Source organism: Camelus bactrianus, chromosome 1 (genome assembly GCF_048773025.1).
Source record: "Camelus bactrianus isolate YW-2024 breed Bactrian camel chromosome 1, ASM4877302v1, whole genome shotgun sequence".
In the NCBI taxonomy this organism is placed as follows: Eukaryota; Metazoa; Chordata; class Mammalia; order Artiodactyla; family Camelidae; genus Camelus; species Camelus bactrianus.
Window position 1 is genome coordinate 11,408,208 of NC_133539.1, and position 12,798 is coordinate 11,421,005.

Below are 12,798 nucleotides of genomic sequence, written 5' to 3' on the forward strand. Positions count from 1 at the left end.
CAACATTTTGATTGTACTTCATGCCACCTTAAGTGGTTAAAATGGCAGATTTTATGTTATTGCTACTTTGCCACAATTTTTTAAAATTACATTAAATTGAAAAAGCCAGAGCTGGGGCCCAGAGCCCTGATGAAGGGCGTCACATCCGACCTGCTCTTGGTTCTCTTGGTTCTATGGGAACCCAATGATTCCTGACCAAAAGCCCTGGAAGACCTGCTCAGCAACCAAGAATTCAGAGTTTCAAGGTCACTGCCCTGAGGAAGTTGGGTTTTTCTGTAACCAAGCAGGACCCTGTGGGACCTTCCCGGGACAGACCCTTCTGTCGTACCCTCTGCTGCAGCTCCTCTCTGAGGTGCTGAGATGATGGTATCTCATGTATATTTCCTGAGTTTTTTAGATGCTAAAAACTGCCACCAAATGGAAGAAATTAACTACTTGATGATCGTGGTCACATAGCCCCCAGATCGTCTGGTGCCTAAAGACTGATCACCATCAACCAGAGAATTGTGCACAAGCTGATCACATACCCTGTGACCCCGCTCCCTCACCTGGCTTTGCTGGAACTCTTCGGGGAGTTCAGGGGTTTTCTTGAGAATGAGCTCCTCGTTCTCCAGTCTTGGCCCTGCAATAAACGCAGTAAACCTTTCTCTGCTCCAAACTCTGACCTTTAGGTATTTTTTTTGGTCTCACTGTGCATCAGTAAAATTTCCACCCTCTTTTCATTCGTGATCACAGCTGGTTCTAACGAAGGTATTTTTCCCATGGGCTTTTCTCTGAGAGAAGAGCTGCAGACCAAAGTCTGAGAAGCACGTCAAGCACCATTCTTTGATCTGAGCGTAGAGATTTGTTTCATTCCATACTCTTCTTCTGTGATTGGGGTAGCGACTGCTAACTAAATAGCCCCCACCCGCAGAGCAGCACGGTCTGTCCTTCCCCTATGTAAAGCTCACCTTCCTTTCAGCCAGGCTTTCCAATATGGAGCCCACGTGGTCTAGGAGCCACACAATCCAGCCCTCGGTGGGGGGCAAGAGTAAATTATTAGAACTCTCGTATTTATTTCCCATCTCGCCCTTTTTTAACCTCGATTTTTACATGTGTTTTGTAATGCTGATAATATATTAGAATAGTGGCACATATACATTATTGACAAAAATAAACATACCTATATATGTGGGGCACACTTACAATTTTTCTTTACTGATAAACATATTTGCTCAAAAAAGGTAGAACACCAGGGCTTTTGGATCTCTCGGGGGAGAATTTGTGGCTCAACCCTTCTGAGTTGGGGCTTACTATGGAAAAATATTTTATGATTCCACTCATATGAGGTACCTACAAAGGCAACTTCACAGAGACAGTAAGTGGATTTTCTACTGCTTCCTGCCTCCTGACTGATGCTCTTGGTCCCCTTCCCAGGCTGGCCCTTCTCCTGGGCCTCCTCTTTATCCACAAATGACCAATGACACAAAACCAGTTTGCACAGCAGAATTACTGAGAGTTTGAGGGCAATAGAAGGGGATTATAACACAGAATAGTCAGCAACTTAAAATTAAATATTTGACATCAATGTTCTGGAATGTTTCTTGTTTATTCTCACCATTGGGAATTTTGCCTGGCCCATCTCCTCCTCAGGCCCTGGCCTCCTACCAAGTCGCTGGGCCCCTCCTCTCTCATGAGAGAAGCCTGCTCCATCTTTCTAGAACCTCCTCCTTTACAGGTCTCCAATAATTTCCAGATTCCTGCTACTTGATTACGCAGAACAATGCAATGCCATCACTGCTCACATCTCTTCCAGACTCTCTGCAAAGGCTTTGCCTTTGACAACCAAAATCTGCCTATGGAGGTATTTCCATAAACTAAAAAGCAGTTCCTTCCTTGGGTAGATTCTGCAGTCTTCCCAGATGGTGATTCCCAGAATGTGAGCCTCAAGCATCTGAATCATGTAAGCACTTATTTTAAACCCAGATCCCCAGGCCCCACCAGCCCAGTGCTGCAGAATCCAACTGCTGGTAGAGGTGGCCTGGGAACCTGCTCCCCCAGGTGATTCTGGTGCACACCCAGGTTTGAGAACCACTGGCCTCGAAAGTAGGTGACTCGCCTGCAGATACAGATGACCTTTGAATAATGCAAGCATTAGGGGCACCCACCCTCCATGCAGTTGCAAATCTGAGTATAATTTACCGTCAACTTTCCGTATACATCGTTCTCCATATCCGCGGCCGGGATGTCATGAAGTACTGTAGTATTTACTGTTGAAAAAAAAAAAATCCGTGTATAAGTGACCTGCTCAGCTCAAACTCATGTTGTTCAAGGGTCAATTGTATTTGTTTTTCTTTCTGTCACAGCTGGTTTGCTACCAAATGTATTGAGGGCAAATTTATCTTTTGCCCTGTTATCCAACCCACACCTGTGTTCAGACTACTTTTCCAAACCACACACACACCTCTGACAAGTGTTTAAATGTAACCCTCCAGGTAGATGAGTTCCACAGGTTCACAATTTAGTGACCTGATGGGGGCCCTGTAAAGATTAGACCAAGGCATCCCTTACTCTGGGGACAAAGCCCCACACCAGGGTGAGATGCTTACCAAGTGGATGTGGACTGGGGTTCAGCTGGGAACTCTTGTCAGTAAACAACATACATACCCTTGTCTTTGGAAGAAACCCACCAAAATAATAATCATCTTAGCTCCCTCTCTCAGATGTGGGCTCCCTAGAGGAAAGTGAGCAGGAGCTAGTGCCTAAACTTCCTGGGACCAGGATAGCAAACACCTGAAGCATCTATAGCCAAGCTGCTAGGAAAGGTTTGTCTTCTTGATAAGCGTTAAAGAACAAATTATTCTGACACTTATTAAAATGGTAAGGAAGACTTTATTTAGGACTATTGCAACAGGTGTCAAGACTATCCCAACAGGGGAGAGAACTAGGGCTCAACTTCAAATACAAGGACGGGTTGGAATTTAGAGGCAAGGAACAGGGGGAGGGGACCAGGGATGGGAAATTACTGAAAGGAGACATCAAGGGTAGGGGATTTTTGCTGAAGGTAACCAAGGTGATCAGATATCAAGGGTGGAGGATGAAGAATTTGATGAGATATCAGAATGTTCAGATACCAAGAGTGGAGGATTTCTCTCTAAATTGACTTAGCAGGATTCTTGCTACAACTAGGCCACGCAGACCCCGAAAGGAGCAGAAGCAAGGTGGAGGTCCAGTTGAGAAGAAGACTCAGAGGAGCTCGACTAAAGTTTGGTCAAAGAGAGAATCTTTGTTATTACTCAATTGTATCATAGTTTGTCTTCCTAATTGTTCCACGAAGTAATTCTGGTCTAAAACACAGCAAAGTGCTATCGAGGTACGCTGGGTGGGTTTGTTCCTTCACCAAATGGCCCCAGTAGATGGCTTCCCAAGTTCTTAAGTCAAGTTCTAATACTTTGGCTGTCACTATTCCTACTATTCTGGTAGTTGTCATTTTTGCTATTGTCACTAGACTTGCCTTTCCAACTTGCTGCGTCCAGTCTGCCGAGAACTAGGGAGCCAGACTGCTAGCTTTGTGCGCAGTCTGTCTCATTTGAATGTTGGAACTAGGATGCTAGAATCCTGGTTGATTGCTCCCCCTGGTCAAATTCCTCTTTAAAAGCCTCGGACTACACATCCTTACCATTTATCATTTTTCTCCCTCCTTATGGGAGAAAAAACAATAATCATATCCATAAGTGTTTTATTCAAGAAATAAAAGCCAGGTATATCTCATTCAGAGTTGTAAATTTCACAGCGTTGCAAGAAATTAAATGCATGGAAGCTTGCAAATCTCTTGCGAGAAATCTGTTCCAAAGAAAGGAAAGAGGTGGGCCCATTAGGCTTGCCCCAGTCAGGCAACGGAGAGGTGATTGGGCATGCTTGCTGTCAGTCACATTTGCCTCGCGAGCGAGCGGCCGTGGAGGGTCCCACACTTTCTCGTCCTTCTGAGCAGACCCTGGTTGCAGGCTCCTCTGAGAAGAGGGCTTCTTGGTCTGCTCAGACCCGTGCGAACGTAAATCATCTCACTGGCAGAACTCTGCTTGATTAGATCTAAAGCTGTATTATATTTTTTGAATAGAAAATAAAAGGAAAGCAAAGTGACACTGGGAGGATTCCAGGTGTCCTGAAACATTCACTGACCTCAACACCAAGAATTGGGCTTGAATCAAAGGAGAGAATCCACTCTTGATTCTGGCCAACAAATGCAGTGCCTTTTTAATGTTTTAAAGTTAAAATAATACTTCTTTTTCAACTGTTAGGGTCTAAAATAAAAAGAGAGAGGTCGAATGAGGACCAGAGGAGCTTTCCTGTGAACACAGTTGGTAAACTTCAGGGCATGGATTTTGTGACACAGGGGCTTACTGACTTGTAAAGTTTCCAGCTTTCTTCAAAGCTTCTGGGTTAATTCCAAATAGTTGAGCTCACTGGGTAATGAGTTGCTCCCTTGAAAAAAAAAAACAATATAAATAATTTGCACTTAGAGAGTGCTGCTTTGTCCTAACACACATTCTTTTGCCATGCTGAACACTGGAGTTCACAGACGGGGTAGGCGGTGTCCCTCTGCCGAGCCAAGGGCTTTTCTTTCAGGCTCCTGAGAACACAGGTGGCCTTTGCTTTCTCCAGCAGTGGGTCTGTGTCCTGTCGTCACCATCCTCACCTGGATGGCTGCAAATGGCCCCCATGGCTGGCTCCCTGATTATGGAAATGGTGTAGCCTCATTCTAGCTCAACGTTCTTCAGAAAGTTGAGGCTATACATCTATGTTAAGAGAGTGTGAAAGTGTGTGTGTGTCTGATTGAAATTTAAAATTTCACGAAATAATACTTAACCCTTGTTTTAATTTGCTAGGGCTGCCATAACAAAGTTCCACAGCCTAAGTGTTTTAAACAGCAATTTATTTCCTCACAGTTCTGGAGCCTGGAAGCTAAGATCAAGATGTTGACAGGGTTGTTTCCTTCTGAGGCCTCTCTCCTGGCTTGTACATGGCTGGGTCCTCACACAAGAGGGTCTTCCCTCTTCTCCGTCTTATAAGCATTGGATTAGGACACACTCTAATGGCCTCATTTTAACTCAGTTACCACTTTAAAGACCCTACGTCCAAATATAGCCACCATCGGAGGTCCTGGGGGTTGGGACTTGAACGTGTACGTTTTGGAGGGACACATTTCAGCCCATAACACCCCCTCTGCTGCATCCAGGTGCAATCTGTTATTTTCTATTCTGTCCTGTTTCAAAAAATACTAGGAGAGATGCTCTAAATTTGACTTCGTGACCCAATGATGGGACACAACCCAGAGTTTGAAAAACACTATGTAGCATCTTGGCCTTACCCTGTGATCTGATGATTGGCAGCTAAAACCTTGATAAAGAGTCAGAAAGCACAGCCCTCAGATCATGACTGGGATCCTCGCCCGTCCTCAGGGAGACGTGGTGAAGTGAAAGGAGCAAAAGCTTTGGGTGAGTCACACCCAGCTAGAAACCCCAGCTTTATCACTCACTCCCTGTGTGTTCCTGATCTGTGAGAAGGCCTGGAGCAGAGGGACCACTGGAACATCCTGGCTTCCTTCCTTCCTGATTTTGTACATCCAAGATGGTTCCCTAGGTCCTGATTCCAGAATTAAATGTTGGTCCTGCTATGTCCTTTCATCTCCCCACACAGATTAGGGGCAGAATGGGCCAGTACTTCCCCAAAGGAAATTTTACTTCTCATTCACACAAATTCCCCCATAAATCAGAAACTTCATTCTCTGTGAGTGTGTTTTACAGTCATCCCTCTTCCCCATGCCTCAGAGAACTGAGTTTCATCTTATATAAAGGAGTTCCTATAATTAGTGTTTCTAATTTGAATTATTTTTTAAAAGGATGGTTAACATCCTTACCTTTTTTTCGATTTCATTCCCAGTGAATTAATGCTAAGTGAATTTCTTTTGTGCAAAATTAGATTTTTTTCTTTTGAAAAAAAAAGCCTTTAAGTATTAAAAAAAAAAGTGAGCTGGTTACTAAATATGAATTTAAATTCTTGCCACCTACATCTCGATGTTCAAGGAAGTTTCTTGGGCCCTCAACATCAAATAATCAGTCCTGATAGCCAAGCAAGGCAGGCAGGTGCTGTGTATGAAGATGAGGATGCTGCTTCCTTCCTGGAAGAGGTGCACAGAGAAAACCTGAATTGGAGATCTGCAGGCTAAGAGAAAAGGAAAATTCAGACACAACTACCCACAAAGAACACTGTACACAAGAGAAACTAAAAGGAAGCACGTGCAATAGAAAAAAATGTGGGCCCTGTGGTACCCTGAGTTTCTAGGATAGCAGACACTTTCATCAAAACCCACGCTGGAGCATTTTCCACTTTCTGGCTGAGAAGATGAGGTGAAAGGTGCATTTGAGGAAAATGATGCCAACACCATTTTTAAGAACAGAAAGGATCCCTGTGGTGGCTGAGTGGGGAAACATTTCTCGACCACTTTTTGATTATATGTCTCTCTTTTGTTCTCCATTTTCACCCACTTCCTTCCATCTCTACAATCTCACCCCCTTCTCTCAACCCACCACCTCGCTTTCAAAGTTATTTTTTCCTTCTCTTTTGAGTTTCCTTTTTCACTCTCCCCTTTTAGAGGCATCTTCAAGCAGTCCCCAATACCATGCATAAGCCCTCACCCCTCATCCATATATCTCTGTCCCACGATGTGGAATTTAAGGCATCAGAGTCTCTTGACATGGATTCTAGATTTTGTAGTACACACACTGCTGTGCTATGCTACCCTTTAGTTCCTGCCGTCTGAGAGCTTACAATCTACAAAAGACAACATATAGTGATCTGCTTGTGCTGGGTAACAAACAATCCCCCAAATTTCAGAGGCTTCCAGTGTCAAACCTTTATTTCTTGCTTCTGTGATAGGAGGACTGCAGGTCAGCAGTGGCTTTGCTCCAGGTGGCAGTATGACTTCAGTTCTGCTTCACAGGTCTTCTCACTCTGGGACCTAGAATGGAGGAACAGCCCCATGCTCATGCTGTTCTCTTGCAGAGGGCAGGAGTACAAGGGGCCAAGCCAAACCACACAATTGCATCTAAAGCTTCTGCTCTGAGGTGGCCTCAGTGATGTTTGCTCACATTCCGTTAGTGACAGCAAGTCGCATGGCTGAGTCTGTCAACATGCCCTATCTACAGGGAAGGAACAAAGAGTTGTGACCAAAACTAAACCTACAACAAACAAGTGTGTGGACATAGGAACAAGCAGGAGACCAGCACCAGACAGGAGCAGACATCTAGTAGCTGATGATTAATGAATTAGCATTTTCATCAATCTGGGTAACTGTTTGTCTTTTAAAAAAAAAAAAGTGTTATTTGCAGGATAAAAAAGTTAATTGTGGTTATTATTTTTAAAAATTGGAAGATACAGGGGTAAAAGAATAAACAGGATAGAAAAAAAATCCATAATATTGCTACTCAGAGACAAGTTTAGTACATCTTCTTCAGGAATTTTATCTATAAGTGGGTGTGAGGGGGAGAGGATAGTTAAATTGCGATTATATGTCAAGGTTTTATATCTTGTTTTTGTTCATTAACATTGTGTGCCTTTCCCCATGTCAGTAAAAACCCATCACAAATCTCATATTATATAAATGTGTTATTTTTATAATGTAGAAGAACAATTTACATCCTCCTATTATTGAACATTTATTGGCCTCTGAATTTTTATGCTACTGTAAATATTTCTGCAATAAACATCCTTATAAATACATTTTTATGGTATCTATAATTATTTCCTAAAGATGGAATTTATCAAGGTATAATTGACATACAGTACACTACATATATTTAAAGTGTGCAATTTGATAAGTGTTGACACATGTGTGTAGACACACATGAAACCACCACCATAATCAGAAATAGATGGTGAACATACCCATCACCTCTAAAATTTCCCTTCTGCCTCTTTGTAATCCCACCCTTTCACTCCTCCCTACCCTATTCAAACTATTAGGCAGCTGTCACTATAGGTAAATTTGCTTTTTTAGAATTTTATAAAAATTAGAATCATTTAGTATGTACTTTGGGGGGCTGGCTTCAATCCCTCACATAATTATTTAGCGATTCACGCACGTTGTTGCATGTATCAATTCAGTAGTTCCTTCCTTTTTATTGGGCAGTAGTATTTCATCATGTGGACACATTTGACTGTTCATGGATATTTCTATTGTTCGAACAATGAAAACTTGCTTCCAGTTTTTGACCATTACAAATACAGCTCATATGAATATTCATGTCCAAATCTTTGTGTGGACATATGTATCCATTTCTTTTGGGTAAGTGGGTAAGTACAAAGAGTAGAATGGCTGGTTAAGTGAGAAACTGCCAAACTGTTCCAAAGCAGTTGTACCATTTCACATTCACATCAGTGGTGTATGAGAGTTTCAGTTGCTTCGCAGTTCATCAACACTTGACCAGGCCAGTCTTTTTAATTTTAGCCACTGTAATAGGTGTGTAGTAATCTCTCAGTGTGGTTTTAATTTGGTTGTCCCTAATGACTAAAGATGTTCATCTTTTCATGTGTTTATTTGCCATCCATAGATCTTTTTGGGTAAAGTATCTGCTCAAATTTTTGGCCCACTTAAAAACTTATATTGTTTATTTTCTTATTATTGAATTTTGACCATTCTTTGTATATCCTGTATACAAGTCCTTTATCGGATATATGATTTGAAAACATTGTCTCCCTGTTTGTGGGTTGTCTTTTTCATTCTTTTATAGGAGATTCTAAAGAGCAAAAATTTATATTTTTTAAAAATTTAATGTGTATATAATTCCCCATTCCTTCCCTCTCTCCAATCCCTGGTAACCACCATTCCACTCAGCTTGAAGGAATTCCCTTCTATTCTAGGTTGCAGAGAGTTTTATTAAGAATTAATGTTGGGCCCTTTTGGGCTCCCTCCTCTTCGGATACAGCCCACAGTCTGTCTATGGGGCGTGTACCTACTTTTGCTTTAACCTGAGCACCCAACTCCCACACCACCTTCCTTGCTTTTCTCCTGCCTTACACTCTAGGCAGTATGTATCTCTCTAAATAAATCTACCTTTACTCAAAAAAAAAAAATTTAATGCTGCATTTTGTTAAATGTTTTTCTGCATTTATTGAGATGATCATATGGTTTTTCTTTTTTATTCTGTTCATGTAAGTTATTATTTACTTTATTTTGTTTTATTATTATCTTGTTAATATAAATTACATTGATTGATGTTCATATGTTAACTCAACCTTGCATTCCTGGAACAAACCCTATTTAGTCATGACAAATTATTTATTTTACATATTGTTGAATTCAATTTGCCAAATTTTTTTCCTTTTTTTCTTTTCTTTTTTATTAAGTTACAGTTGATTTTCAATATTATATTAGTTTCAGGTGTACAACAGAGTGATTCAAAATTTTTATAGGTTATACTCCATTTAAAGTTATTATAAAATATTGGCTATATTCCCTGTGTTGTATAATATATCCTTGTAGCTTATTTATTTTATACATAGTAGTTTGTACCTCTTAATCTCCTACCCCTATCTTGCCCCCACTCTCTTCCTTCTCCCCACTGGTAACCACTAGTTTGTTCTCTAGATCTGCTAGTCTGTTTTTTTGTTGTTGTTATAGTCACTATTTGTTTTATTTTTTAGACTCCACATAAAAGTGATATCATACAGTATTTATCTTTCTCTGTCTGACTTATTTCACTAGTATAATACCCTCCAAGTCCATCCATATTGTTGCAAATAGCAAAATTTCATTCTTTTTTATGGCTGAGTAATATTCCTTTGTAACTAACAGTGTCTGCCCTGGAAAGCTCTTATAATTAGATATCTCAGAACTATATCTTCATTGATAGAAGAGACATCAGTCTATTGCTGAGATTTAGACAAAAAGTATGTGTTGGGTGGGGGAAGGGGCCATAGAGTCTTTACTGAAGATGACTGGTGAGTGCCTTGAAATGCCAGTGCTACAAAAGCCTTTCCCTTTCATTCTTTCTTTCCCTTACTTCAATTGTGTTTGTCATTTTATTTTTACAACTGCCCTCTTCCCCCCTCCAAATTCCTTTATGACATTTCCTGCTTGAGGTCTTTTTTCTTTAAGTTTCTAAATTACCAACCTCCCTCTGGGCACTAAACAAAATGATAAACAAAGCATCTGTGAAAGCCCTCAGGAGCACAATGAAAGCTGTTAGGTCTCTGCCCTCTGCCCTGGAGTGTCTTTGATAGCTTGGAAAAGATACAATGAGAATCAACAAAGGAGAAATTTCTTTATTCCAAACCAATAGTCATGAAGCTGAATGTAGGCTAAAGGAAAGTGGGGGTGGGGAGGAGAGTACACGTGGGAAGGGAAAAAACAGAAAATATTGACTTCAAGACTTACAACACATAAAATAAATAGAAAACAAAGCAATATTCCCACTGATGCCCTACACAACACCCTACACTCCAAATAAGTTATCCTCTTCTTCCTGTTTTCTCCTAGCTGTGTTTATCATGGCAGTTAGCACATAGTCAGCTAGAGGTAATAAAAAATGTAAATTCCTAGGGTATTAATTTTTTCACATATTAAGTCCAGAGGGAAGCCCTTTCTGCCATTAGTTTAGCTGCTCAAGCTCATTAAGAACCCAACTCTTTTCACTCTGCCACCCTCCATTTGTTGGCTTTTTGTCTTTGTGTCTGTGGCTTCATGGTCACAAGATGGCTGCCACAGCGCCAGGATTCATAGCTGCATTCAAAGTCAGGATGCAGTGAGGCAGCCAGATAGAGAGGGCTGATGCTCTTGCCTTCCATCAGGGGAGTCAGGAATATTTTTCACAAGCCCTCAACAGACTTCCCCTCTGTCTCACTAACCAACTTGGTCACGTGGCCCTTCACTAGCTGCAGCAAAAGTGAGTACCTAGCAAATGGTATTAGCTTAGCCATGATTGGCTTAAAACAAATCACAATTCATCCCAAAGAGCTGGGCACATTGGTGTGCACCCCACCCCACCCCACCACAAATAATCAGAACTCTGTTAGCAAGAAAGAAAGCAGAGAAATGACAGGTCACCAGGTCTGCCAAGCTCATCTACACATGCACCTTTCATCCTGTTCACCTATCCTGTAGTGGCCTTGCTGGCCCCCTCCTCTTACTCAGGGTCATTTCATACTTCAAGACCCCAGCTGAACTTGCTGCCTTTAGGACCCACCCAGGACCTCAGCTCCACCTGGAGAAGAGGCTCAGCTGAGCAATGACTCTGACCCAGTAGAGGAGTCTGACTTCCAGGGTTTGAATCCTGGCCAAGCCTCTTTTTGATTATGGCCTTTAAGGAATTGCTTTGATCTTCCAGGAATGAGGATCCTTCAGTTATTGCATCTGTACAAAGAATGTGAATAGAATGACTGGCACGAAGCTGTCTTCAGTTTTAAATAATGGTTTGATGGATGGATGAATGGATGGATGGATGGATCACACCTACCCCCAAAGAACTGAGACAGGAGGAAAGGGGGCAGGGCACACCCATTTAACAAATGACAGCAATTTAACACAAAAATGGTGGAAGATTCAACTCCCAGTTGGCCTTGAGGATTAAGTTGGGAGGTTTGACTTCTAGCAGACCTTGAGCTTCATTATATGCTCATTGTAACAGCATGATAAATAACATGCCCACGGGCACCATGACAGTCCCCAGGCTAATGCCAAAAGGCCAAAGAATGGGTGGTGGCCCAGTTCCTGGGAATCCTAGCCCCTTCCCCAGGGTAGTTGGAATGATCCCACCTGTAGGTGTGTGAAGTTACTGAGACCATAAAAACTGACACCATGCCTTGCCGCCCTTTTTCGCTCCCTCCCCTCCAAAGATGGCCCGCACTCTGTCTATGGAGTGTGTACCTACTTTCACTTCAACCTAAGCACCCAGTTCCCACACTTCTTTCCTTGCCTTTCTCTTGCCTTACACTCTGTGCAGTGTGTATCTCTCTAAATACATCTACCTTTACTCAGCTGTGGCTCACACTTGAATTCTTTCCTGTGTGAAGTCAAGGACCCACACTTGGTGGGGCACGTTCCAGGAGCTCAACCGAGACCTGGGACATGGCCCTCCTCATGCTCCGCATCCATTTTCCTGCATCAGCACCACTGTAAAGATTAAATGAGACAACGTATATGAAAAGACTGAACAAATCCTGGCACGCAGTAAATGCTCACTAGACACAGGGAGAACCAATGCTATCACCGCCCCTGCTTCAAAACCTTCAATAGCTTCAGTCCCCCTTATGGAAAAGGATCAAGTCCAACTGATGCAGGAAAATGGATGTGGGGTATGAGGAGGTCTGTGTCCCAGGTCCCAGTTGAGCCCCTGGAACGTGCCCCACCAAGTGTGGGTCCTTGACTTTGCACAGAAAAGAATTCAAGTGTGAGCCACTGTTGAGTAAAGGTAGATGTATTTAGAGAGATACATAATGCATAGAGTGTAAGGCAAAAGAAAGGCAAGGAAGGAGCAGTGGGAGCTGGGTGCTCAGGTTAAAGTAAAAGTAGGTGCACACTCCATAGACAGAGTGTGGGCTGTCTCCAAAGAGGAGGGAGCAAAAAAAGCCACTAGGCGTGGTGTTGTCAGTTTTTATGGTCTCAGTAGCTTCACACACCTACAGGTGGGACCATTCCAACTGCCCTGGGGAAGGGGCTGAGATTCCCAGGAACTGGGCCACCGCCCATTCTTTGGCCTTTTGGCGTTAGCCTTGGGACTGTCATGGCGCCTGCGGGCATGTTATTTGATCCCGCTGTTACAA

The 12,798-nt window shown here is 42.4% G+C and overlaps 1 long non-coding RNA gene across 2 annotated transcripts in view; it reads right to left on the bottom strand.

Annotated features, from left to right (window-relative positions):
• Positions 1–390: 390 nt before the first annotated feature.
• The window catches only part of LOC141575659 (uncharacterized), a 45,868-nt gene continuing 33,460 nt past the window's right edge, over positions 391–12,798 (bottom strand). For both annotated transcript variants that reach the window (XR_012503523.1, XR_012503439.1), the window contains exons 4-9: positions 6,892–6,997; positions 6,048–6,157; positions 4,385–4,461; positions 4,159–4,280; positions 951–2,249; positions 391–622 (exon numbers count right to left, since the gene is read on the bottom strand). This is a non-coding gene — a long non-coding RNA (uncharacterized LOC141575659). The remainder of the gene's footprint in view (positions 623–950; positions 2,250–4,158; positions 4,281–4,384; positions 4,462–6,047; positions 6,158–6,891; positions 6,998–12,798) is intronic.